The sequence below is a fragment of the Leuciscus leuciscus genome, assembly GCF_965113295.1.
Source record: "Leuciscus leuciscus genome assembly, chromosome: 23".
Classification (NCBI taxonomy): domain Eukaryota; kingdom Metazoa; phylum Chordata; class Actinopteri; order Cypriniformes; family Leuciscidae; genus Leuciscus; species Leuciscus leuciscus.
This window is the reverse complement of record NC_138747.1, coordinates 15,493,773-15,519,912: the sequence shown is the minus strand read 5'-3', so window position 1 is coordinate 15,519,912 and position 26,140 is coordinate 15,493,773. Positions and strand designations below refer to the sequence as shown.

At 36.7% G+C, this 26,140-nt stretch overlaps 1 protein-coding gene and 1 long non-coding RNA gene across 10 annotated transcripts in view; both read left to right on the top strand.

Annotated features, from left to right (window-relative positions):
- Positions 1 to 26,140, top strand: part of magi1b (membrane associated guanylate kinase, WW and PDZ domain containing 1b) — a 134,125-nt gene that overhangs the window by 8,037 nt on the left and 99,948 nt on the right. The window lies entirely within an intron of this gene.
- On the top strand, positions 7,401 to 24,598 carry LOC309487548. Its single transcript, XR_014201881.1, has 2 exons — positions 7,401 to 17,083; positions 17,397 to 24,598. It is a non-coding gene; the product is annotated as an uncharacterized lncRNA (long non-coding RNA).

Genomic DNA, 26,140 nt, shown 5'->3' with positions numbered 1-26,140 from the left:
TTAATTCCAGTAAATTAATGCAACCTACATGTATGCATTAAAGGACAAGTTCGGTATTTTACACTTAAAGCCCTGTTTACAGATCGTATCTGATGAAATAGAACGGTTAAGATTAAAATTTGGACACATGCTGCTGTCCCGAGAATTTTAGGTTTATTTCGCTTCCCCCCACCACCCCCACAATGGTTGTCTATATGCACTGGAAGATTCCGTCCTAAAAACACATTAAACTTTCGTTTACAAAGACGTGAAACTCACCGAGTGGTCAGGGGGTGTTCACTGATATGTTCCATCAAAAATCGCTGAAAAAGATGCATTCCAACAGGTTTTATCGTAGTTTTTGTCCAACTCCATTGACTTGCTGTGAGACCGCAGCACCTTTACGGTATTACTCCGCCGCTTCTTCTTCTGCTTCTTCTGTGTATTCAATGAAATGCCTGTGGTTTGCTTGCAATTGGCAAAGGTGCATTATCGCCACCAACTGGGCTGGAGTGTCTATTATTCAAGCTCTCAACGGAAGAATCACGGGTGTGACGCGTTTGGCAAAATAGGTCCACAAAAGCGAAATAAACCTAAAATTCTCGGGACAGGAGCATGTGTCCAAATTTTAATCTTAACCGTTCTATTTCATCAGATACGATCTGTAAACAGGGCTTTAAGTGTAAAATACCGAACTTGTCCTTTAAGTTTTGTTCTCTGATTTTCTATAGACATTCCCAAAATATATCAAAATATCTCCTCAGGGTCCATCAGAATAGTGTGTCTTGATGCACATGAATGATTTCAAAAGCTCCCTTTAGCTTCGTACAATCAGTATACTATTCTCAAAATTAGGAACTGCTGTTTCTGACAGTGTTATTGTTAGCTAAAAAAAAATAAAAAAGTTTGATTCGGAGACAGAGACTGATGTTTCAACAGGAGACACTTAAACACCAACCCAACCGCACACACACCCACCCGTGGAAGGATGCACCCGACTTTCGGAAGGGAAAACACATCAAGCTATTGAATATAATAACCATGTGTTAGTATTTACAGAAGGAAGTCGGAATCTCTCCCACAACAAACCCTCCCGGAACATTCCGCCTCCGATATAAAAAAAAACTTTTCTGCACATTTCAGTTATTAAATCAAAGAAATTTAGCTGTGATCGCTTCTTGTCAGTAATTATGTTTTTAATTAATTTCTCACACATTAACACGCCGTTTTTGATTTCCAAACAAATCAGATCCTCAGTTTGAATTGCGAAAGCCTACATCTGCTATTTCCAGCGTGATTCGAAACACTTGTGGTGCCGAATGTAATGACTGGAGCGTGTCGATTGTCTAAACCGTCCTGATGCCTTTTGTTAGCCTGTTTATGGTGGGACGGAGGAGGGGTGTGTGTGTGTGTGTTTGACAGAACGCAGCTGTGGAGGTGAGGCTGCCATATGTTTACATTAGGATTTTTCCTGACAGCCACTGTACAGGGCATCTGTCATTATCCCCATTTTTGTTTTTCAGTGAAATTAAGGATGTGTGCAATCTTGTACAAATTTATTGGGTTGGTTTATGTGCAGTATTTTCCTTGTTTGTGTCTTTTATTGCTGTGTAAGTGTGAGAAAGAGACATTGTACCTCTTATCAACACCCTTTTAATTGCTTTCTTTCACTGTTCATCTTCATTAATTAGACTTTACATGCTCTTCCGTTGTGTCTCTGGCTGTCTCTCTCGCCATGGTAACTGAAGTCATGGTGTTGTGATTTGAGTGGCGTTTATGTGACCGCGTGAGCACAGCGCCGTCCCAATTGACAGGGTCAGAGGCGTGCGCTCACACACACGCACGCACACATGCACACATTGTCTGTTGAGATCCATCATATTCTGCCTGCAGTAAGTCAGCAGGGTAATTTCTCTCTCTTCTTTGTCATTTACTCATACACTCATTGGTCCGATTTGTCATATCTTATCTGTGTTCATTTAATTTAAATTTAATTTTAAGCCTTGGCATGAGTAATTTTATACTATGTGACGGGATCACAATGCCCTTGTTTATAATTTAATTAACCATAACCATTATGGATATTCTGGTGAAATAAATATTTTAGCTGCAAACTAAAAAATAATTAACTTATAATAATTAATAAAAAAATTTGGCAAGGTAACATAACATTTTTTTAAAACAAAGAATCAAAATGTTAATCTAATGTAATAAAATTGATCATTCTGATGCTAAATTCTGATTAGATACTTTTTTTTAAATATATATATATTCTTAAAATGTAGGACATAAATATAAATGCAAACTGAAACAAATATCAGCGCAAACATAATCAGGCCGACGTACAAGTTTTAATGTCGAACGAAAACTCAAAATTGCTTCAAATATTGTTGTACCACCAGTCTTTCTGCGTTCTCACTTCTACTTTATCCATCTCTCTTCCTCAAACTTCATGGCAGAAAAGCGTGAAGACGAGGGTGGTGCATTTAACGTTTGATGCTATTCTTAACCCTTTAATATAGCAGCGTCAGTTTAAATTAGGCTGTATGGCACTGATTTACTGGCATGCCCTGTAATTGCACCGACAGCTTTAAAGGAGGCCATTCCTGGAGTCTGGTAGCCATTTTTTGAATCTGCACCTCTTTTGCTCTCTGTGGATAGTTGGGCGGGAATAATTTATGCTAAGCTAAAGGGCTAAAGTTGCCTTGCGGTGCAGTTGTTTTTTTTCCTTTTTCTGTCTGTTTTTCATTTAGGAAGGTTTTTTTCCTCTTTAGCGTCATGCTTTAGACCTCTTCTCCTTCATTACAGATGGAAAGAAAACAAAGTTGTCTTCAGCACCTCTGAGAGGAAGGGAGGAAGAGGCATGACGAACCAATTCTCTCCATCTGTCGCTTTTTTGTGGTGGAAAAAATAGTTCAGACTTTGAAGTTTTTTTCTTCTTAGGTCAATTACAAAGACGGAGACAAATTCTGATTCTTAGGAGTCACTCGGATTAGGGAGGAGAATTTGAGTTGTTCTTTCTCACATTTGCACATTTCTCAGATCCTTTAGAGGTCATTCTCAAAATAGGTTTTGAGACATGACTTTCAAAATGTGTAATATATATATTTTTTAACAGCTGACATTTGACCTTTTTACTAATCAACTGGGTAAGTGCTTCTTCCTATGAACTAGTTCACATATCCGATTGATTCAGCCATGCAATTCTGGTCTGTTTCTCATAAGTTATCGTATAATTTCAGAACACTTGACATTTTATAGTTATATGTTTTTTTGGTCCATTTTGGAGCTTCACAGAGGTGATCGTTATGAACTGTATTGTATGTCATTGTAAGGGAAAAGGTAACTGCACACTGTTTTGGAATGACATGAGCAAGAAATGACAGAATATAAATTTTTGAGTAAACTATATCTTTCATTTTATGAAGGCTTTCTGCTGCTTATATTTTACCCTCTCTCAGCATGTTTTGTTTGGAGAAGTTTACATTGACCTCATCTCATCGGTGGGCTCATATACACATGCAGACTCTTTCCTACATTACCTAATTGAATAAGTCCTGTTGCCAGGTATTGCAATTAGATGTCTCTGTGGAGCGCATTGTCCTCATTTGAAAAGTGCAGACTGCAGCATCTCTCCTTCACTCTTTCTCTTCGGCGCTTCATTTTCTCTGTCCCCATCGCATATCCTCCTTTTTCCCCTTTTTCATTTAACTTTATCCCTCCATCCCCTCTTGCACACTGGGATCCTATTTTTAGTGTGTCAGTAAACATCCAGTTTCACGCATTACCTCATCTGTTCGTACATTACGGAAGGCCTCTGTTTGAGCCTTGGTGCGCACATTGGAAATTTAGGTTTGAGTCCTGCTGCATATGTGTACAAATATAATTCTCTGTTGGAGCTCTGGCCTAGTTGTTTATTACTATAATTAGTATCATTGAGGAGTATCCTTAGTATCATTCTGTGGGGAGTTTGCGTTTTCTTTCCCCACACAGTCCAAAGACATGCAGGCTAGGTGGACTGGATTTAATTTAACTATAATAATCCTGGTCACGTTGAGCTTTGGTGCTCATATGAGAAATTCTGGTTTGAGTCTGGCCTGCGTTGTGTCCAAAATCCCGTTCTTGGTCTCCCCTTTAATTTCCTGTCCCTTAAATAGCGGCAATAATCAATAAATATTAGTGCTGTCAAATTGTTTAATCATGAATAATCGCATCTAACATAAAAGTTTGTGTTTACATAATATATGTGTGTGTATATATAATAAAAATTGTATATATAGATAGATAGATAGTAGGACACCACACACACACACACACACACACACACACACACACACACACACACACACACACACACACACACACACACACACACACACATGCATATTATGATATAAATTTAATAATATATATACAGACACATATATTATGTAAACACAAACTTTTTATGATAGATTCAAATAATCACAACGATCAATCAATTTGACAGCACTAAAATAATAGCTTCATAATTGTTTTAAAAATGTTAGTTATTAATTTATTTATCCATTTATGCTTTTTCAATCAGTTGATTTTTTTTTTCTGTAATATTGTTCTGCAACTCATAAATAACTGTAGATAAATTTTTGATGTGCAAAAATGTAAAAATCCATATATAGAGCATAATGAATAATGTAGAGGCTTTTAGATATTTAAAGGGCTATAACTAAGTCTCTGATGGTATTGTAAGTCAATTTGTTAGTACTTTGCTGAAATACACCCTGAGTAAAGTTCAAGAGCTGAGGTGGGGAAAATGTTTGGCATAAGCTGCATTCAATTTAATACTGTTTGCTGACTCAGATACTGCAGCGCTTGTGAAACACAGATGCTGGGGAAGTTTTAAGTCCAGTCAAAGACAACATGATGAGCCCTTTCTGCTGTTTAGCCCTGACCAATGTCACTTCCTCAGTATCATTTCCTGATTCCATTACTTCCTACCTTTTTGTGTTTGTCATATGTTTTTTCCTCTTCACTTTTTGCTGTGCGTGTCCTAGACTTTGTTTCTGGAAAAATCTTAGTGTGGTTTATTTCTTTGAGTTGACACCTGATTCTGAGGAGTAAGTTTGGCTTCTTAAAGCAAATAAATGAGAAATGGCTGACTAAAATATCCACAGTGCCAGAAACTTCACCTGTTTGCGTAACACATAAAAGAGCTCTAGAATGTTCTATTGGATGTTTATGCGTCTCCATGCCCTCTGTTTGCGCTACGCGCTCTGGAACTTCGGGAATCTCGTCTGACCAGTCTCTTCTGATGTTATCTCTGGTTTTCTGTCCTAGCTTTGTCTCTTGTGCTTAATAGTTCACTTATATTGTACTGGAAGCTGCACTCTACAAAATGCCTTTGAAGCAGATACACTTTGCTAAGATGTTGTACTTAAACATTTAAATATAAACCACTGAATTTCACTGGCTCATCCTTTAATCTTAAGCCTCAAATGGAGGTAATGGGGTGTAGATTGTGACGTTGCACTGGCTCTGACCAGCACTACTGTACATTCAAGCCTGAATACCAGAGATTACAAAACTGCTCCACCAGCAAACAGTGGACTGACTGTGTATGTAACACACCTGCTCTCTGGGCGGGACCTGTCAGACAGGTTGGGGTGAAACCGACACATATCTTCATTCCACCTGTTAACAGGTGCAAGTAAGTTCAGGAAGCAAACCTTTTTTGTTTAAGTGTCATAATGACAGCTTCAATTCAACATATCCGTTGCTGCACAATCTATTACACAATATGTAGATCTTTGTGGGTTAGTTGACCATGTCAGATTGAATGCGATGCACTTTGACCTGAAATCATATTTTATTTTAATAATTTAATTTAATTTTAATAATTGTAATAATTTAATTATAATAATTTAATCAAATTTTAATAATTTAATTAAATAATTTTAATTTATTTTAATTTATTTTAATTTTATTTAATTTTATTTAATTTTATTTAATTTTATTTAATTTTATTTAATTTTATTCAAGTTACATTTTAAGATCATTTTAAATAGATCAAATGAAATCTAGATAACACTAAATGTGGCTGATTTTAACTCAACTGAATACAATAATTTGATGAAAAAAATCAATATATATATTTTTTTTTATTCATTAAAACTACCATAAAACATGAACATGCGGCCGTAGAAGTAGTTTTGTAAATCTTTACACTAGTTTGCATTTGAAGATCTTTTTTTTTTTTATCAAGAAACTTAAAGTCCTGCATTTGAATTGCCTAAATGACTATTTTACCCTTTTTAAATCATTAGATTGGAGACTGAAATACAACAGACGAATGTGATTGTATCACATTTATGTGTTATGTAAGTCACTCCAGTCCTCATAATAGGGTCAAGCGTAATTAAATGGTTCGTTCACCCAAAAATGGAAATTCTGTCATTAATTGCTCACCCTCGTTCCAAACCCGTAAGACCTTCGTTCATCTTCGGAACACAAATTAAGATATTTTTGATGAAATCTGAGAGGTTTCTGAACCACCCATAGGCAGCAACATCATTGCAACTTTCAAGGCCCAGAAAGGTAGTAAAGATATCGTTAAAATAGGCCATGTGACTACAGTTATTCAACATTTAAAGTTATGAAGCGATGAGAATACTTTTTGTGTGTAAACCCCCCTCAAAATAACGACTTTATTCAACAATCTCTTCTCTTCCACTTCCTGCGCTGTTGACATGGTGTAAACAATGCAGCACTTCCTGGTTCAGTGTCAAAACGTCGGCTGCACAAAAAGTGTTCTCGTCGCTTCATAATATAGACACTGTTCAACAATATCTTAATTTGTGTTCCGAAGATGAACTAAGGTCTTACGGGTTTGGAACGACATGAGGGTAATTAATTAATTAATGACAGAATTTTAATTTTTGGGTGAACTAACCCTTTAAAATCACTGAAATATTAATAAGGGCTTTTGTTAATACTCTAGAGGGCGAGAAGCAGGTTCAGGACATTAGCATATTAACACTGCATAATTTCTGATAAAGATATTTTTTGTTCTTAATAATTTCTCCTAAGTGATTATATAACAGAAGAACATCTCTGCTTCTAGAGTCCAGAAGGTTGGAGAAGGTAAAAGACAACGGCACAACCATTACATCAGCGCACAATTTTTTTGTAAAGCCACCCGAGTGGAGGCTCATATATTGATGTGAGGAGTGGACAGTCATTGGTCACATGATTTGAGGCTTTATGGCCCACCAGAGGGTCTTAATGGACTCATACACTGATTGATGTCAAACAGCCTTTCCTTTAGTAAGCCTTGGCCAGCGATTCTCAATGTTGTACAATAACTCATGTATTAACACAGAATACATTATGAAAAATTATCATTTGTATTTATAATAAAATAAAAAAATATATAAAAGTAAAACAAAATGATATATAAACTGTATATATACTGTATACACATATAAATGCATATATATAGATACAGGATGTATTTTAATGTGTGGATAGATCAATTTACTTTTTTTGAAACCAAAAATGAAGGTTTGGAAAGGACACCGCTGGAGGCGTCTTCCATTTTGTGCAGCAACCGCTGCTGTGGATCCAGTGGTGGACTGTGTGATGTCATGCCTTTCAAACACACACAGCCCTATTGTAAAGCAGAGCTGAGAAAATTATATTATGTTGAACTTCCTTTCTCATGTCCCAGCCATGAATTTGTGGTGGTTTTAATTGTGAGTTTTGCTTTGTAAGTTCCATGCAAGACCATTTTTATGAGTGAGAGGGTTTTGCGGACGAGCAGGAACATCTCTGTAGAGGTTTTTATTTAATTTTAAATGAAGAACTAGCATCCAAACACACACAATGATTTTTCTCCTATAAGGTATGAGGCCATTGTTTGCAAGTCTGTTTTGACCTTTAGATGTTGTTGTAGTATTTACTCAATGCAGATGCCCTCCGGTAGGCCAGTGTAACGCAGACAGCAGAACCGGAGGAGGTGTGTGTTTCGTCTCTCTGATACAACAGCAGGATGTGTGCTGTCTGTCTTTTCATCCCTTCACTGACTCGTCTGTCTCCCTGCCGCCCGCTCTGTCGGCTCTCTGAAGCATGAATCAAATATGTGCAGTCATCGTGTGTGTTGTGAATCACGCTGGGCGGCTTTTCCCTGGAATACCAGAGGCAGAAACGTTTAGTTTACCTGTCCCACTGTGGTTTCCTTCCCCAAATGTCTGTGTTTATTGACCTGAGTTCATTTAGATCTGTTCTGTGCTTCACTAGAGCTGTGTTTGTTTTCATATGGTGACTTTGTAACAGGAAGACAAGGCTCTTTTCCAGCCTCTGTCTGTAATGAGTCACATGCTGCTGTCTGCCTGGAGATGCCCATGTGTCCATCCCCTCATTATACCAGTCTCTCTCTCTCTCTCTCTCTCTCTCTCATTCTTTCTCTCTTTCTTTCTTTCGCTTTTGTTTTGCATATATACCCTCTTTCGCTTGCAAATTTGATCTTTCTTTTTTCCTTTTCTTTCTTTCACTCTTGTTCTTTCGCTCTTTCTTTCTTGCACACTTTTTTCTTTCGCACTCAGTCTTTATTTCTTTTTCTTTCTCTTAGGCCTTCTTTCGTGCTTTCTCTTTGTTCTGTCTTTGCACTTTCTTTCCCTCTTTTATTTTTTCAATCTTTTTCGCTCATTTTCTGTCACTTTTCTCATTTTTTTTCATTTCTTTTGGCCTTCCTTTGCTTTTCTTTCCCCCCCTGTTCTTTAGTTTTCTCTCTTTTCCAGTTTACTTCTCTTTCACTATTTAGTTTCTTGGTTTGTCTTGCTTATTTGCTTTGTTTCGCTTCTCTTTGTGCCTTTTTTTTTTTAGGCCTCTTCACATCAAGGACGGAATATTAGCTAGAATATTTTTCTAACTAATATTCAGCTAGAATAGAATATTAATAGAATATTAAACCGCGTGAAAGGCCTAGTATCCACACAAGCAATCGATATAGTTCTTTTCATTCTTAGTGCACGCTGCCGTTTTATCGTCTTTCACTTTAAATGTTCAAGCTCTGGAAAAAAACTGGAAGTTAGAAACTGGAAAAATCACTCTGAAAGTGCATTCCAATGATATTGTTTCTCTGTGCTGTTATCATTATAGTTGTGGTGTGGACTCTGCCATTCTTTTATATTTAAAACTATATATTTATTGTTATCGTTATATAGTTAATATAATATCTTTATATAGTTTTAGAGTTATTATCCTTGGTGTGAACAGGCCAAGATTAGTTTTCTTGTGCTTTTTCTTGTGCTCTTTGCTCTTGTCACTCATGTATTTTTAAGTGTGTGTGCTGTGGTGTACAGTAACAGTAGAGTGACTCTTTGTTTTTACTATCGGGCATATGTCATAGAGCTTATTGGAAATGGATACTTTATGAGCGAGGAGGGGATGGCATCACGATTGCTCTTTGTGGTGTGTAGTGTAATTGACGTGTGTGCATGAAATGCAGTGTGTGTGTGTGTGTGTGTAAAACGTGAGTGGGAGAGATCATTAAGCTGTCAGGCCCTTGAGCAGAAGGCAGTAGATATTGCCGCCATAATTCACTGGGGTTGTGGATTGGTCTACTCTGTAGGTTCCCAGTGGGAATGCCCCTTAAAGCAGCATGCAGGCTCTAGTTTAAGTGTATGTATGTACACACGTATGTAAGAGGTTGTGTTCAACAGAAAAGTCATTCATTGCTGTGCTTTGTCTCACTGCTGACATATCAAATGCTGTCCTCTTTCTAGTGTGTTTGGGTGTTTCATCATGGTTTTTGTGTCTGTTAAGTGAGTGTATTCTCTTTCTGGTGTGTTTGGGTGTTTCGTCATGTTGTGCGTGTGTATGAGAGCGTCTGCTGTTGTCGGTGTGCGTGCTGTGTGATTGATGTGCTGCATTCTCAGTAGTGTCTTCTGAAGCTATTTGTCTGTATAATCTTTTCCTCCCGCTGCCTCTCCCTCTCTCTCTCTCTCTCTGAGACCCAAATAACACTCAACATCAGCATAAGAGTAGGCCTACATCATGCTTTGAGACTGGCTTACCACAACAGAACAGCAGAGTTTATTGTATTCTGTATGAATATATGCACAAATGTGTGAAATCTGTGCTTGAAATCCGTTCTGCACAATCCTCTTGTTCGTTAACATTGTCAGGGTCTGAATCAGGCTCGAAGTGGTTTAAAATTGACGGCATTGTTAATATTTACATCTGAGTAGAGCAAGGGCTGTGACATTTTCAGGACACGTGCTAATCGTTGCCAATTTACACCGAGCCAGCTAACCAATCTCAGCACATTTTGTTTTTCGGAAGGAGGGGCTTCATCGAAAACAACGCGTTCAACCAGACTGGGGAGAGAGGAGCTGTAATAATGTAAAATATGGGGAAAATAATGTTTTTATGTCTTAGTCTCTAATGTTAATTTTTTTAATTAATAATCTTATGTGTGGGAGAAAACAGTTTGTGTGGTTCTTTAACTTTATCTGTTCTTTCGTTAAAGTTTCATATTAACTTCATCTTGCACTTTCTTTCTTTTTTTTTTTGTCTTTTTATATACTTTTGTTTTCTTGTCTTGTTCTGTCTCTGTTTTTCTGTCTTTCTCTCAACTGGCCAGTCCAAGAACACATGGGGATCTGAAAAACAGGACGAAGTGAAACATTTTTTTTTTTTAAAGGTATAATTTTAGAATGTGGGCTGTAAACAACTAATTAGTGGACACAAACTGGCATCAGAACCTGCCTGTGCCAGATGGGCACATACACCCCTCCAGTCGGGACGGTGTGCTTGAGACGGTCACCACCCACTGAGGGATTCTTACCCGCACACCTGTGCTTTCAACAGCAGCATGAGCTTGATACCTGAAATCAGATCATTTCAGGTTTTTTTTAACATAGTGAATTAAGCTCCACTTAGTCACAAAATGAAGGCAATATATGATATAATATAGTTTCTGAATGGGTAATCTGATCTAAAAGTATTCAGTATCAAACATTTTTATTTATCTTTATCAGCTTCACAAACAAAAGAAGAAAAATTTCTTGAAAAATGACCATATATTGAAATATTATTACATAAATGCTACAAAAAGTATCCTTTTGTTTCAAGTCATACAGGTTTGGAACAACATAAGAGTGAGTAAATGAAGACACAATTTTCTTTTCTTTGTTTTGTGTGTGAACTAGATGGCGACTAGATTAGACTGGCGAAAAATATTTTTATATTTTAACGTTATTTATCTTTTTTATTGGAGAAATATATAGAGTACAGAAACTCAACAGAAATTAAATCTGAAGATCTTCCGTATTTTCATTATGCAAACAAAAAACAAACAAAAGTTATAATTCTGCAGTTATTTACTAAATATACATATTATACATGCATACACAATATACAGATAACTTTACATTCCTATATATGCACATGCCCTATAAGTTTGTTTTTTAATGGATATTTCACTCATCTAATCTGCCATCTTGGATTTTGGTTTCATTGAGCTTGTTGCAGTGCATTCTGAGATAGATGTGGCCACTGGTCATTTTACTTTCTTCTGCCTTTGAAAAAAGGGTGCCGTACTACAGATGCTGTAGATCATACAACATCATGTGCATCAATGTGCACGCCCTGCTTGCTACGGTTAATACCTCTAGACAGAGAAATGTAAATATTTTTCTTTTGATCATCTGTGTATTATCTCTATTATCTTCCTGCCTGATGGAGAAAGAATGAGAAAGCGAGTGGAAAAACTATAACTCTGAAGGAATGACAAGTTAGACTAGAGGAATGGAGGAGAGCAAAATACGTTGCTGAAGGAATGTCAGTGTGTTTTCAGAGCTAATGATCTTCTAGCTGATCTCCTATAGACTAAGCAGACCGTATTGATATTATCTTCTGTTCACAAATGTCATGAGCTTGGGCTTTTTAAATCATTCTGGCTGTGAGGGAATACCAAGTTGCATGCTAGAATATTAATTGGTTATTTAAGACAAAATTGACAATTCTGTATTTATGTTAATTAACTATGAACAATTGTCTGTAATGTTAAGAGTTTAAAAAAAATACTTTCACTCTGTGTCTTAACTATATACACTACCATTTAAAAGTTTGGGGTCTGCAAGATTTTTTAAATCATTTTAAAAGAAGCCTCTAATGCTCAGCAAGGCTGCATTTATTTGATAAAAAATACAGTAATATTTTACATAAAGTCTTAGTGATCCCAAACATTTGAATGGTAGTGCATGATTGTTGTAGTTATAAATCATTCTTCTTTGCTCTGCTGACTGTGCTTTCTGATTGGCTGTGATTTTGTTGCTTCCCGCAGTATTTCGCTTTCAATGTGTTGCGTCATGAAAGTTAAGAAAAAGTGTTATACCTATTTAGTGTAATCTTGCTTTTCTCTCAGTCGTTTTCAGTTTTATGCAGATTCAGTCCAGAATCTCCTTCTCAAATGAATAGAAAAGTGAGACTGTGGGAATGAATACAGCTGATAGATTACATGTGACATGCTCTCTTTCTTCACACACTGCACTTCTCTTCCTACTGTCAATTCTGCTGACCAGGCGTGGCAGATATTTCCCTTTACGATTTGCAAGATATTTTCCTTTTTTTTTTTTTACCGCCATTCCTTGTTATTAAGAGTGTAATGTCTGGCTTTTAGTGGCCTAAAAGCTTTTCCTTTGTCAGGGATTGGGTTTAACTTCCATTTATGGGAAGTTATGGCTTTGTTGGTATTTCAGGTCAGTTGTAATGTATATCCTCCGTTTATCTAGCTTGGAAAGCTCTTAGTAAGAGTTTAGGGGGAAGCCCTTTTCAAACCAGCTAAAAAGAGCTTGATACGAGAAACCTTTTAGTATTAGACTAGTTCAGTGTTATGAAGTCCTAACAATATCCATGAGCTGAAAAGACACAAGTCAACATTAAATGGGCTATGAATGAAATTTATTTACGTGATCTGATGTATTTCCAATTAAAACGAGTTATTCAATGAGATAAAAGTGAAATTAAAAGATGACGAGCTGAAAAGGAAAGTTGTTTTAGAGGTAGAGGCTGATAAATAAGGTGCTTTGATGAGTCATGCACAATGTTGAGTTTAAAATCATAAGCATGAGTGAATTATGAAGGAGGTGTGATGAAGAATGAGTTGGCAAATCCGGTATGGAGAGGGACTAAACCATAAAGAGTTGTTTGCGAGCTTTGATGTGGTGCTACAGTAAGAGTACGAGAGCTAAAGTGAGTGGAGGGAAAGAGAAAAGTGAAAGAATGCCACACATGTCGATGAACCTGCTGCAGGGGAATGTGTGTGGTCTGATGTCATGATTCACAAATTCAGTCTGTCAGTTTCTGGCCCGTCTGACTTCTCTACAGCCGGTTTCTGTCTGCGCTCCAGTTTCTACAGTTACGATACATCAGCCTTCAATTTCATCTGACTCTTATCGTTAAATCACTGCAGTTCTCTTCTAATAATAGCTCCGTTTTGCTTTATTTTCATGTTCTTTGAAATATTCCGACGTGGTTCAGCAGATTGACTTGTTCTTTTGTTCATATTTTCTTTCTGGTTCATGGTCGTGCAGAAACACGTGTTTACTAACAATCCTTATGAAATAAGTAAAACCGCTCAGACCGCTGGAGTTTGTTGAACATTTATTGTATTTATATTGCTCTGACATTTTGGAGGGGTGAGGACATAACCCCGGGCTAACTTATTATCTCTGTGTGTATGTGCAGTACAGGAAATGTGAAGTGAGTCAGAGCTTGTGTTTATCACTGGTTTTGTCTCTCTTTTTTTCATAAAAAAGACAACATAAAATAAACATTTAACTCTTATGGCGCTCAAAAATGTCACCAGTCAAAGCATATGGTGAGCTTACTATATCAGAACGGTGTGTGAAGAGATGTACATAAAGCTTATGCAAAATAGGATTCATAGTTCAAAGTTAGCTTGAGGATAGTGGACGGAGCTGACAAGCTTCATTATTGTGCTTTTTGGCTCTACTTAGATTTGAGGGTTTAAGTCAGAATTCACAATCGTGCTGTTGTCCATGTACTGTAGGTGGTGGGAAACAAAACATAGCCTATTTGTAATGGCTTTTGGAGGGTCACATAAAGGGTGTCCTGAAGGCAAGGAACATTTTCTCTCTTTAACTCTAGGGTCTTTACATAATGCATGAATCATAACTGCTCCCATGTTTTATTATTAGGAAGGTACAATATTTTGCTCGTTGTAGATCTTTAGCCTTGTATATGATGCTGTTTAAACATTACATTTACATGTGACCAATAATGTGATTATTTCCAGTAAGGACTTAATAAATTATCACAGTATGTCTACATTACACGAGCAAACCTCTTCACTCCCATTTACATGCATTATTCTGATTATTCACTAATAATTATTGTTATTTTTTATGGTCATTATTCACATACCCCAATGCACTGGAAAAATGATGAACTCACTTACAATGTGTTACTGGCCACTGTTTTAATCTACTTACGTCAAATTCAAAACACATTTCTTTGGACAGTTAGGATTTTTTTCTGTTATGTTCCTAAAAAATTCTTCATTTCAATGTTTTCGACCATCAATATACTGCAATATATTCATGTCGCACAATGTTGTCATCATGAACTCAGTTTCTTCAACATTTACCATTTACTTCTTCTTTACCTCTATGTTTATGAATCTGTGGATAACAACGTTATCTGTGTATGTCACATGCACATGCACACTTTGTTCGTAGTGAAAGAGATGCTATTATAGATATTCTAGATATTTCAAAGACATGACATTATTGTGACAGACAAGTCAAGCATCGATTAGAAAAATACCATATATTGTTTATGCCCATATCATTGACAATAAGCATACCACTGGCCTGCACTCCACAGAAGTTCATTTTACAATCAGTTTGTCATTGTCAGTCGTGTTGTCAAAATTCCTCATTAGTGAATTTACATACGGGTTAAGGGGCATGGTTAATTATGTAAATTTTTATTGCATATTTTTATAAAATAATTAATCGCACTATATTAAAATGTTAAATTGGCATCCCTAATTAAAATGGATATTAATATTAATGTTGTATTTGCATATTTCAAGGCTTTGACATTTCATGATATTTGCATCAAAATATGCTCCTAATAAAGATAGTCAGTGAGCTTTTTATTCTCTCATTTGAGTGAAAATTTTGATGGGGAAAAAGTTAGTATGGCATTAAAACATTGCAAAAAAGAATTTGGAGTGAGCCATACAGTTTTTGAAAAGAAAAACACGTTTTAATGTTTTTGTCTCTAATGCTTACCAAGCCTGCTGTTTGTTAAATACAGTAAAAATAGTAATATTGTAAAATTTTCTATTGTTTACTGTCTTCAATTTCACATGATCCTTCAGAAATCATTCCAATATGCTGATTTGTATATAATATAATATAATATAATATAATATAATATAATATAATATAATATAATACTCACATATACGATTTGGTTTGAATAGTTTAACCACAGATTTGCAATATGTATTGTACCCTCTTTTGACCTCTGTATTGTGGTATCCTTGGTAATTCTTAGACCTTTTAAATAATTCGGTAGCAATGTAAATTCTAAATTGATGGTCAACTTTAATCGTGAGAGAGTGATTTAAACCAGATGAACGGCTTCCTTGCCCAACAGAGGTGTAGATGGGGCTAAGTGGCCTGCTCCAGATGGGCTTGTGGAGAAAGACTGATGAAGCATCTCCGAATAGTTTATTTGTGGGCTGTAAAAATGATTAACATCCACTTCCTTTAGTGATATAAATGATTGTAGGTGGGGAGGTTTAGGTTGTGCTGTTGTCTGATTGGCTGTTTGTGTGAGTTTGAGAGATGAGGGGGCGGGGCAGTGCGCTCATTTCTCCAAATTCTCCTGGGGGTCTCAGTCAGATCAGCGCCCTGTCCCGTAGCCCCGCCCCCAGAAGTCTGCTGTCGTTATGATACACTTCACTGGGACCGGAATTAATGTTAATGATCTTAAAGGTGTCAAGGCACTTAATTGATCACCATGACAACGTTTGTGTGGCTGGCAGTTCATATCAGCACATGCAAGGTACAGACAAAGGATATCTGTGAATTTTTATGTCACAGCGCATTGTGAGCACAACAAATCAATTTGCACTCAAGACCCCTTCTGTCATCTCTGAGGGACGGAGTCTTGATTTGTGGGCAAAGTTATTTGCATTTAGTAATGGCTCTGAAAACCCCAAAAAGCAATTAGTGATATATTTAGTCCGCAAATGTCAAGCCAACTAATAGACCAACCCCGAACAAACAGCGTCAGCCATCCTGGATGTTACATTGCCAATTAATGGGACATTTTTAGCATTGGGTGCATGTCTTTGGGGTGGATTGTGGACATCTGTCCAATAGTAAGTCATTACGGTTGAAATCAGTAATGTGCTTGTTATGAGTGCTGTGCACTTAATTGCAGAAGGTTAAATGTGCTCATCTATTTTTTTATCTGAAGTTAACGGCTTTTCACTGAATATAGTTATATATACAGTATCTCACAAAAGTGAGTACACCCCTCACATTTCAGCAAATATTTTAGTATATCTTCTCAAGGGACAATACTATAGAAATGAAACTTGGTTATATTTTAGAGTAGTCAATGTGCTGCTTGTATAGCAGTATATATTTACTGTCCTCTGAAAATAACTCAACATACAGCCATTATTGTCAAAATAGCTGGCAACAAAATCGAGTACACCCTAAGTGATAATAGCAGTATGTCGTTTCATTTGTGCTTTGTGTACAATTCTCTCATACTGACCACTGGATGTTCAACATGGCACCTTATGGCAAAGAACTCTCTAAGGATTTGAGAATTAGAATTGTTGCTCTCCACAAAGATGGCCTAGGCTATAAGAAGATTGGTAAACACCCTGAAACTGAGTTACAGTACTGTGGGCAGGGTCATATAGAGGTTTTCCAAGACGGGTTCTACTCGTAACAGGCCTCTCAAGGCTCAATCAAAGAAGTCGAGTCCTCGTGTTGTGCGTCAGGTGCAGAAGCTGGCTTCAAAAAACAGACGCATGATAGCATTGCTTTAGAGGTTGCAGAAGCGGAAGGTCAGCTTGTTAGTGCTCAGACCATACGCCGCACGCTGCAACAAGTCGATTTGCACGGCTGTTGTCCCAGAAGGAAGCCTCTTCTGAAGCTGGCTCACAAGAAAGCCCGCAAACAGTTTGCTGAAGACAACCTGTCCAAGAGCATGAATTACTGGAACCATGTCCTGTGGTCTGATGAGACTAAGATAAACTTGTTTGGCTCAGATGGTGTCCAGCATGTGTGGCGACGCTCTGGTGAGGAGTACCAAGAAAATTGTGTCTTTCCTACAGTCAAGTATGGTGGCGGTAGCATCATGGTCTGGGGCTGCATGAGTGCTGCTGGTACTGGGGAGCTGAGCTTCATTGAGGGAAACATGGATTCCAACATATACAGTGACATTCTGAAGCAGAACATGATGCCCTCCCTTCAGAAACTGGGCCGAACGGCATGATAACGACCCCAAACACACCGCCAAGATGACAACTGCCTTGCTAAGGAAGCTGAAGGTGATGTAATGGCCAAGTATTTCTCCAGACCTGAACCCTATTTGAGCACCTGTGGGGCGTCCTCAAGCAGAAGGTGGAGAAGAACCATGTGTCTAACAACTAGCTCCGTGATGTCATTATGGATGTTGAGTTATTTTCAGAGGACAGTAAATACTGCTATACAAGCAGCACAATGACTACTATAAAATATATCCAAGTTTCATTTCTATAGTATTGTCCCTTGAGAAGATGTACTATAATGTTTGCTGAAATGTGAGGGGTGTGAGCTTTTTTACTTTAACTTTAAAATCAAGTGTTCACAGTTTCCAAAAAAAAGGGTTTAATTTTTTTTTCTCAAAACAGCATTCTCTCTAACTAATTTTAAGCATTTAATACCCCACTTTTTACTTCTTGTCCAATGGTGCCCTTTGTTTGTGTCTTGTGGTCTTGTCTTTTTAGATCAGGTTGTTTATCCTGAAGTTTCAGACACTTCCAGGAAATTGCACTGCAGCTCAGGACAATTTGAATAGTTACCTTAATGATTTGTTTGCCAAGTTGTTTGAATTTTTCACTTATAGCTGATAACTTTCCATTTATTTAAGGCATTAAAGATTTGTGAAGTTATGGTTAATTAATTGGCAAACGTATTTAATATAATGCTGTGTTCAACAGGTATTTGTTGAAGCTATTTTTCAAGAAATGGTCCATCTGTAATTGTATTTGTCTGTCGGCTGGTAAACATAGCAGATGATTTTGTTGGATATTTGGAACGTGTCCTGAAGCTGAAGTATTCCAAAGAATGTCCATCACGAGGTTGCACACACACAAAGACACTCTATCTTTTGTGCCAGGTTTAGGCTTGTAACGGAGAACAGAGTGCTAGCAGGACTCAAATGAACTGAGAGCAGCTGAGATGGAGGAAGATTCATGCTTGACTTCTTTCTCCATTTGTTTGCCTCTTTATTTTATGTCAAGTGACACGAATCTCCACAGTCAGACATGTGATGTGTTCGCTGGAACAGACACGGACAGCAGAGCAGTGTGGGTTTATGCTGAAGGCAGTGACACACATTCACACTTTATTTTGCTCATGTAAATGCTTATACAATGTATTTGCACTGAGACTAAAGCATACAATATGTTAAAGGCCCATTCACACCAAGAACGATTACTATTAGCGTCCACACCAGCGGACAATATCATTCTGTTTATTCTAAGTTTTGTTGTCTGTCGCTTTAAATGCTCGAGCTCTTTAAAGCAGGGTGGATAGTGATTAGTTGTAACTTAAATTTTTTAATTTGTATCCCTCATTAGCTGGAAAAACAACAACTATGTTGTTTCTCTGTGCTATTCTTATATATTTAGAACGCTTTTTAGAACTATATCTTTATTGTTATTATTAAAGTTATCGTCCTTGGTGTGAACATGCATTTATGAATGTCTTTCATTCCTTCTATCGGTCAAGTCTTCTTAGAAAATATAAAGTAGAACTTTAGATGGCTTAGAAATACTTCACTAATAATTTCTTATTTTTCGTGTTTTCGCCGAAAACATTGTGTACTCACTCAGGACAGTGAGTTTGCAGTTCTGTTTGTAAGCTAAAATATTGATATTTGATTTAAAATGTCTAATTGTGGAGGGCACACAATTAGGAGTTGTCAGTTAAACTGCTTTTCTTCAAGTGGCTCAAGGTGTAGATGTCATGTTGAATTGATTACAGTATTACAGTGTATTGGATAAAAGGCTTTATTGTTTTAATCTTTAATTACAGATTGCATCAAATAGCCTGAGATTCATGTTTAGGGGGAAGATTTGCGATGAACCATCTGTGAGATTAGTTGAATGCACCAGTAATTAACTGAGATCTAATTAAAAATTAAATCCTGAACTCTAGAACTCATCTAGATTGATTTAAGAAAATAAAAGCATCTATGTCTCTGATAGTTGCATTTTGCTTTCCTCTGGATAATGATTCTGAAAGGATTTGTCCCAGTATCTGTGACAGGTGGCACAATTCTCATAATTTTCTCATAATGAGACTCGCAGTTTAAATATCTAAGCATGGAATAACTTATCCAATGAATTAAAGGTATAGCGGAGGATCTTTCCAAATTTTAGATAAGACCCACCCTCTCCACTTTTTGAAAAGTTTGATTGATTCACCAGAATGATTGACAATTAGGAGGACCAATAGTATAGGTTACCCACCAGGAAGTAAAACATCCTCCGCTATACCTTTAATGGTTTAATCAATTAAACATATATGTTCAAATGGATACCTAAAGCTGAATGTGTAAAAACAATTTTTTTTGTTAAAATACTTTCTCCTTTTCTTGGTTAATATTATATAATTACATATAATATAGAGACAATACTATAATAATAATAAAGAGGCAACTAATAAACAAGCTATTTGTAGATTTAACCAACACCGCCTCAACCCATGGCATGAGTTTGGGGTGAGGCACACTGAGAAACATGTTTGCTAACAGTTACGATTTAACAAGCTCTCTTTAGTGATGCCAGTTGTGCAGAAACAAGATACTTCAATTTAAATCTGTAACTAAACTTAAACTGTACATTCGGACCATCCCTGTTGATTTATTGAATCCATTGCATGTTCAGGATTGCACTGTTTGGTCTTTTGTTTCCCAACACAATTAAAACTCTTTTGTCTTTGTTTAAGACTCTGTCTGTCCACTCCCTGGTTGGCGTTTCCATCCAATATTCACTGTTGAAAGAGTTTACAGCCACACAAGCTTAGTCAGCACCGCTAATGGAGAAAGTACATGGAGGACTGCCCAGCCTTATCAGCTCTTGACCAGCGTCATGGTGTTAAGCTCATGCTGCTCCAGTTGTCCGACCACTGGGACTTCTCTCCATGCATCTATCATTAATAACTCTGACTCAGGAACAAGGAAAGCTCCACATGCCTGCTGCGTGACCAGCAGTTGGCCTTCTGTATCCTGCATGAGCCACACCAGGCACTAATTGTTGCTTGTGGGATGCTTTATCTCCAGCACACATGGCTAGGGGTTACTTTGACTATCACAGGTTGAAACAAGATCATTCCACATAGACGGCACCCTATCTGTAGTTTTCGTAATTCATACACCCACAAAATCCCTCCTCATGAATTCCCTTGACCTCTTGACATCGCAACTTTAAGCTTCACATTTCGCAAAACTCAATATCCAATTGTACCACAAAAGTTAAAGCACTAATGATTCCAATACAGCCAACATGCTCTTGATGTAAGCCTCCTTCATAATGTTTGATGGCTGATAGAAAGGGCTTTCTGTTAGAAATCTCTCCAAAGTTCTGGATTATGAATTGAATTATGTGTCGAGTAGGAGGAAGCAGCATTTTTCAATCCATTAATGTTTGGTTTGGATGCAGAAGGAAGGTCAGACTCAGGGCACTGATGCCAAGACTGGAAATCTTCTCGTTGACTCAAGATAAACAGCTTATCTCAACTGTACTGTTTCTCATTCCACTTGTCAAGGTTAATGATTTGTAAATGTAGAATACACACCAGGGGCCTTGTGTATGAAACTTGATGTGGATTTTATCTGAAATGTTTTCAGGTTTAGAAATCTGTACACATTCCTGAAACTGTGCTGTGTTCCCCTAGATAACATTTTCTGGTAGTAACAACTAGGAAAATAGGAAATTATACAGATTTAAAGTGTATTGAAATTGTCTAAGAAATATTTAAATGTGTCTGAAATTAAATAAATGTGTTCATGAGAAATTGTTAATCTGGCCCTAGATGTTGGTGGTCAGGGAATTTTTTTTTTTTTTTTACAAAATGTCCAGCTATATGGAACATAACAATACAGGATTATCAGATTTGCTTTTGAAAATGCAATAGAAGTATGCTGTCTATTTTGAATTTAGAATTAAATTAATCCACTTGTGGGTAGCGCATGGTTTAGTGCTAACAATCTGACACAGGAGGAGAGCTTTAAGCTCTGTTTACTCAACTGGAGCTTTGTCACTTGCTTCCACAAAAGCTTGAGTGGAAAATTCCTGTTTGAGGGTTTTCACACAAAGCCAGAGCCTCTTGGTTCTCTTAAGTCCAGTGTTAGACACTTCATCAAGGAGTTTAATTCTTCAGAACATGGATCTCAAGTGGTGCAGTCCGGAATATGCAGTTCTGGAGCAGGATGTAGATGCACACATGTAAATTCCCATTATGTGTGGTTTAAAAAAGGGTTTAAGAATGGATAAAGACTTTTATGTAGGCTACTCTTAATTACCTTTTGTAAAATATATACACTTAAATTCAAAAGTTTGGGATTTTTTAAAAATGTTTTAGAAAGAAGTCTCTTACGCTCACCAAGGTTGCATTTATTTAATGTAAATAAAATGTATTCTTGTGATCAAAGCTGAATTTACAGCATCATTACTTCAGGCTTAAGTATCACATGATCCTTTAGAAATCATTCTAATATGCTGATTTGCTGCTCAAGAAACATTTCTTATTAATGAGAAAACAGTGCTGCTTAACATTTTTGTGGAAACTTTTTCTTTTATGAATAGAACATTCAAAAGAACAGCATTTACTTCTTTTGTAACATCATAAACGTCTTTACTGTCACTTTGGATCATTTTAATGCGTCTTTGTTGAATAAAAGGATTAATTTCTTAAAATAAATCATACTGACTCCCACACCTTTTAACGGTAGTGTTCATTAAATTAATCCCACAATCTCTAAATGTAACTTTTAGCATCTGGGCATCTTAAAGGGATTTGGCAGTGGAGCATGTTTACAGTGCAGGAAGTGGATTAGTCAGTGTGTTGTAGTACTCGAGTCCATTCCTGAGACATCTGACTCGAGTCCAGCTCCCTGCGGAGTGATCAGTGTTGTTACCTACCTGCTTTAGCACTATCACTGATAATCCGCTCAGTATACAGTCACACACTGAGAAACAGGCTCAGAACTGTTCTTTAGTATCTACTCAACCATCACGGCTAGAGCCCCGTCTGCTCTCAGTTTCTTGCTGCCTCTCACTCTTTCCTACAGTAACTGTGCCAGCAGACACACAAAGAGCGGTTATTAACGCGAGTGACAACTGCTTTCAGACCATATTTACTCAGCGATTTCATCAGTATAGTGTACAGAACCAAAGTGAACAACTGTTAATGCAAAAACAATTGCTGTTGGCTGATTCGTTTTGGTCTCTAACCAAAAAGAGACCACCTAGAAACCACACAGAACACTCATAATAACTGCATAGCAATATTCACTAACAACACTTTAGCATTGTTATTTTAGGCTAACACCAATCAAATATCTTTTATAAAATGTAAAAATCTGGGCTTGGATTGGCAGAAGTCTTGACATTCTTAAAGGCACAGTATGTAAGATTTTTTTTATTAAAATATCCAAAAACCACTAGAACAGTGTTAAATATATTGTTGACTTTACATTATCCCAAATGTTTCCAACAATGTTTAAATCCAGAGAAATCAGCTATTTTAACCAGTGTAACGGCCCGTGTCATTGCGTCGCCTGTCAGTGACATCACATCCGCGTTACCCTCGATTTCCAGTTTTACTTCCACAGAAACCATGGAAGTACCAAAGACGCTTTGATAAATTGTGTTTTATTAGACAGGTGAGCAACTGTTTAAATACCTTTATTGACAGAAAACAAATCATTGTTATATAGCTCAACGCGGTTAGTCTAATTGTTTGAATCTCTTGTTTTCTTGATTTACTGCGAGGAAAGTGTTTGTACCATGTCTCAGAGACAGTGGTAATGTCAAGTGGCTAACATGGCAAAATCAGAAAGATGGAAAGATAAGTGCTGAATTACTACAATTACTACTACTACTACTACTACTACTACACTACTACTATATAAAATATAACTTCCTTCTAAACTATATATATTTTTAACTGTTGATTAATTTTTCAGGATAACATTTTTGCTTATGTTTTGCTTACTCATATTCTGATAATTCTTGAAATCCCCACACAATTTCTGTTATGATTTATTGAGTGCATATGGGTTTGTTAAGGTCTTCATATAATAAAAAATACATTATAACTGTTGTTTTAGTTGGTTTCAATGACTTGATTGCAGCCAGAGAGAGTACAGAACACTAGTGATCATGAAATGGTGCATGGGGGACTCTGTCTGGCCCTCAGTATTGTTCATTTCATTTATCAGGTTTCCTAAGGTTTGAGATGTTGGACAGAAGACTGTGAAGAAAAAATATTCTCAGGTTTTCCCCTCACGGCACCTCAAGAGACAAATGTACACAACGCTTGCCTCCGCAGTTTATTTTACTGTTCTTCTGAGAGCAGGCCAGACTGGGGCTTTTGTTTCCATTGACACCTTTGCTGTTATGAGTTCAAACAGAGCCAGAGAGACCGGCACACCCTGGCATTCCTCAAGCTGACTGTTCGCAGACATTTCAGTAAAGGACAGCTCATGGAAATATTCTTTTTTTTTATGGAGGCAGTGGAACTTTTGGCTGCATTTTATTAACCGTTTGAACCTTCTCTTGCTCTTTTTTTTTTCTTTTCTTTCTGCTCTTTCTCTCTGGGCCAAGTATATTTAAACACTGCTATCTGTGCCTGAAAATAATTAGCTGAAACGGGTCACAGAAAATAGCCTCTACCGCTTTCAGCAGTTCTGTCACGGTTAAACAGAGGGAACGAATGAACCGATTCTGGGCTGTGCAATAGTTAAAGTGGAGGTTTTGTCATCTGAGGGGTGTTTTCAGTGGTTTTGTGCTTGGACCACCTTCAGGGAACTAGAAGTTTGGTCTAATTTACTAATTGCTATAATGTGCTGCTTTCGGAATGTATATTCTCGCTTGCTCTCAGCAATATAAGTTAGTTCTCATTACGTCTTATTAATATCAAACCAATATAATCTCTTCATGTGGTTATACATGATATCACTACATGTAAACAAAGAACACATGCAAACATACACAAACGTTTAGAAAAGTTTAGAAACTTTTAGAAATAAGAATCTTTTATGAAATGGCAATGTCATATGATCACATCAATCAATGTTCTGTAAATAATAATAATAATAATAACAATAACAATAATTGAACGTTTTACTGAACACTGACAATATTGATGTACAACCATTTGAATATATATATTTTTTATTGGGTGGAATAATTAATAATTTATTATTATTATTATTATTAATAATAATAATAATAATCATAATTTATTTAATTTACTGATCATTGGAGATTTTTTTGGTGTTGCAACTATTTAAATAAAACTATGAATTGGTAGAATTAGAAATCTATATTATTGTTGTTGTTGTTGTTGTTGTTATTATTATTTTATTTATTATTAATATATATTAATAATAATAGTAATAATAAAATTTTTATATTTTACTGAACACAGACAATATTGATTTATGACAATTTTAATAAAACCATTACTGTACTTAAAAAAAAAAATATATATATATATATATATAGCCTACAGTTTATTAGCTTAACTGTAGGCTATTTATGGGTACTATCATGTAACTTGGCGCATTAAAATAAAATGTGTAAAGCGGCTAATTTACTTTGCCTTTGAACATGTCTTCTATAATGTTACAATTATAAAGTAAAGATTTAGTGTTTTGAAGGCGCTGGATCATGTTCTCATGGGATGGGTTAAGGTGGGTCAAGCTGGAGATAATACTAGCACTGAAGGATGTCCCTCAGGCTGTGGCATACTGCCATGTATTGTACCGAAACATCTGCAGTCTCTCTCTCTACCGGATGAGTCGAAGATCTCGTAGATCTCTGTATTTTTGACCCTGTTCCCTAAACGCATTTTATCCCGCTGCTCTCCGTGTTTATTTGTTTTTCTGTAAGGTTTTAGCTGCAGTCTCTGAGGATGATGTTGGGCATGAACTGGCCCGTCCCTGCAGCTCTCCTCTCCAAAATCTTTTTGTCAGTCAGAGTAGATTCACATCTAATGCTGATTCCCCTCAAATCCTCCCTTAGTTGTACTTCAAGAGAGATGAAATTCTACTATCACTTTTAACTCGAGATGTTGTCGTTATCCATTTATTTTTATCTGTCAGCTCATGAAGGAAACAGATATATTTATTCTATATTTATTTATATATTTATTTATATATTGATATACATATAACATCTACCACCTAAGATTGAAAACTTGTCTCCAGTAGGTCTGTCATCTAATGCTAAATTAGTGGTCAGGTTGGCAACAATAACCCGTAAAATAACGGTACATTTTACTGCTCCAGTAGCATTTCCAGTTCGAAGAACTTAGTCAGCACTGTGCTAAATTATCTGCTGCCTCTTTAAAAGCCCTCACTGCATATGGTGCTCTAACATAGTTTATGCAAGTCTGATGGGGCAATATTCCCACCCACTACTAATTCATGTGAATTTCAGTTACATTGAGTAGTATGTCACTTGTAAGACCAATTTTGCATTCTCAGCACTTCTCAGGAGTCGCGCCTTCATAAAAAAAAAAAGTCAGTGAAAATGTTGTTGGAAAAGGTCCTTTGATGAATTGCTAATGGCTTCTATTAATGGTGCTCCTGTTCCTTATGTTGATGGTAATTTTAAAGAAAAGCT